The 3160-nt window shown below is 45.0% G+C and overlaps 1 pseudogene; it reads left to right on the plus strand.

Annotated features, from left to right (window-relative positions):
• The first annotated feature begins 1925 nt into the window (after positions 1-1925).
• On the plus strand, positions 1926-2937 carry LOC120856360 (annotated as a pseudogene).
• Positions 2938-3160: the final 223 nt, after the last annotated feature.

Raw genomic sequence — 3160 nt, forward strand, 5'->3', positions numbered from 1 at the left:
CAGGTCCCATGACGGCAAGGCCTACTCCTTTTTGCTCATCTGTTTCCCCAGGACCCAACTTAGTGCCTGGAATACAGCAGGCATTCAAAAAACACATTTTATGAATGTGTGTCCCTCATGTTATCATCCATACATTTAAGTTCTTTTTGTTAGAATTTAATTTTTAAGTTAATTTTGTAGTTGAAAAATACTTTTTGCACTTATTATAATAGACTTCTGGAAAAAAGATCCATTTTTATTTATTTATTTGGCTGCACTGTGTCTCAGTTGCACGACATGGAATTTTCAATTTTCATTGGCATTTTTGAGATTTTTAGTTGGAGCAAGTGGGATCTAGCTCTCCAACCAGGAATCGAACCTGGGCTCCCTACAGTGGGAGTTTGGAGTCCATCACTGGACCACCAGAGAGGTCCCTACAATAGCCTTTAAAGGGTGTTGGTAGCATAGAACTGAACCTTGTGCTCTCTGGTAAAATCCAGGCATGCTGATTCTCTGGCAGAGGTGCCCTTAAAACAAGTTCCAAATAGAAGATCTATATAAGACAAGCTACATTAGCCAAAGGTTCTGTACTGTGGTGTTTCTGCATCAGTTCAGTTCAGTTCAGTCGCTCAGTCATGTCCGACTCTTTCCGACCCCATGAATCGCAGCACGCCAGGCCCTCCTGTCCATTACCAACTCCCGGAGTCCACCCAAATCAAAGTCCATTGAGTCTGTGATGCCATCCAGCCATCTCATCCTCTGTCGTCCCCTTCTCCTCCTGCCCCCAATCCCTCCCAGCATCAGGGACTTTTCCAATGAGTCAGCTCTTCGCATCAGGTGGCCAAAGTATTGGAGTTTCATCTTCAACATCAGTCCTTCCAATGAACACCCAGAACTGATCTCCTTTAAGATGGACTGGTTGGATCTCCTTGCAGTCCAAGGGACTCTCAAGAGTCTTCTCCAACACCACAGTTCACAAGCATCAATTCCTTGATGCTCAGCTTTCTTTTGGAGAAGGCAATAGCACCCCACTCCAGTACTCTTGCCTGAAAAATCCCATGGATGGAGGAGCCTGGTTGGCTGCAGTCCGTGGGGTTGCGAAGAGTCAGACATGACTGAGCGACTTCACTTTGACTTTTCACTTTCCTGCATTGGTGAAGGAAATGGCAACCCACTCCAGTGTTCTTGCCTGGAGAATCCCAGGGACAGGGGAGCCTGGTGAGCTGCCGTCTATGCGGTCGCACAGAGTCGGACACGACTGAAGTGACTTGGCAGCAGTAGCAGCAGCAGCTTTCTTTCTAGTCCAACTCTCACATCCATACATGACCACTGAAAAAACCGTAGCCTTGACTCGACGGACCTTTGTTGGCAAACTAACGTCTCTGCTTTTTAATATGCTGTCTAGGTTGATCATAACTTTTCTTCCAAGGAGTAAGCGTCTTTTAATTTCATGGCTGCAGTCACCATCTGCAGTGATTTTGGAGCCCAGAAAAATAAAGGCAGCCACTGTTTCTACTAGCCAGATTAAAAACTCATTGCACTCATCCAATTCGTTCTTATCTGTAGATTTTTTCCTAATGGCCACAATCATATTATTCTATTAAGGCCCATTGATCATTGTAACTCAGTTTATCTATTTATTATAAGTTTCCATTCAACTATTACTAACAGTTGAGTTATCACATTTTGATAGATGGTATCAAAAAGCTCTGAGGCTAACCAGCAGTCAGGGATTGCTGATCTCTGCATAGCTCAATTAACGTTGTATAGTCTGCAAGTTTTGGTAATTGCTCTTATGATGAAATAATCATATGTGCATTTAAAATTTCACTTTGATAAGAATTTTTCGCCGGGCGTTCTCGCGTCTCTCTTTCTCTCCCCGCCCGCTGCGGGCGTCTCCGGCCGGTGATTTGCCCGGGCGCCTCCGTGCGCTCCGCCAACAGCCTCTGAGACCGCCCACCCGAGCACCAGGGGAGCCGGCGGGCGGCGGCCCTCGCCGGGGACCCTCCAGCGGGCGCAGGGGGACAAAAGTGGCTCTAAGTCCAGCACGTGCACACTGAGGCAAGTTAATGGATTTAATATGAAGCACAGAAGCAGATAATGCCAAAGAGCAAGCAGTAATTGGTACACATTTAGTGAGTGGGGCGGCCTTTCCTCCTCCCACTGCTGCTGAGATGGCGGAAATTAGTCGAATTCAGTATGAAATGGAATACACCGAAGGTATTAGTCAGCGAATGAGGGTCCCAGAAAAATTAAAGGTAGCACCACCAAACGCTGACCTGGAACAAGGATTTCAAGAAGGAGTTTCAAACGCTAGTGTGATTATGCAAGTTCCAGAGAGAATTGTGGTAGCAGGAAATAATGAAGACATTCCATTTTCAAGACCAGCAGATCTTGACCTTATACAGTCAACTCCCTTTAAGCCTCTGGCTCTAAAAACACCACCTCGTGTGCTTACGCTGAGTGAAAGAAAGACCGCTAGATTTTCTGGATTTAGAAAGACCTGCTCCAACCCCTCAAAATGAAGAAATCCGTGCAGTTGGCAGGCTAAAAAGAGAACGCTCTATGAGTGAAAATGCTGTTCGCCAAAATGGACAGCTGGTCAAAACTGACTCCATACCTGTGTTGCCTGGTGGGTCTGCTGCCGCCACTTCTAATCCTCATCATGACAACGTCAGGTATGGCATTTCAAATATAGATGCAATGATTGAAGGAACTGCAGAAGACAGGACAGTTGTAGATGCAGCTTCATTAAGACGACAGATAATCAAACTAAATAGACGTCTACACCTTCTGGAAGAGGAGAACAAAGAACGGGCTAAAAGAGAAATGGTCATGTATTCCATTACTGTAGCATTTTGGCTGCTTAATAGCTGGCTCTGGTTTCGCCGCTAGAGGTAACCTCAGCTCTCAGAAATATTGTTTCAACAGCTGGAAATATAAAGAATTTGCAAACTTCTTTGTTTTCTGTCTTTGCATTGTATGCCGTTCCACAGTCCACGCCCTGAAAATGTGTTTCTCCCAGAAAGGAGGGGGAAGGACTTACATGTGCAGAAGTAAAGGTATATTCTGTCAAAAAAAAAAAAAAAAAGAATTTTTCTTTGTTTTAAGCAAATAAATGACCATGTCCGCTTGAATAGACCCTGTCTACCCTGTTGGCTTAGTGTTTCTGGCTAATATC

This window comes from Oryx dammah, unplaced genomic scaffold (genome assembly GCF_014754425.2).
Source record: "Oryx dammah isolate SB20612 unplaced genomic scaffold, SCBI_Odam_1.1 HiC_scaffold_28, whole genome shotgun sequence".
Taxonomy (NCBI): Eukaryota; Metazoa; Chordata; class Mammalia; order Artiodactyla; family Bovidae; genus Oryx; species Oryx dammah.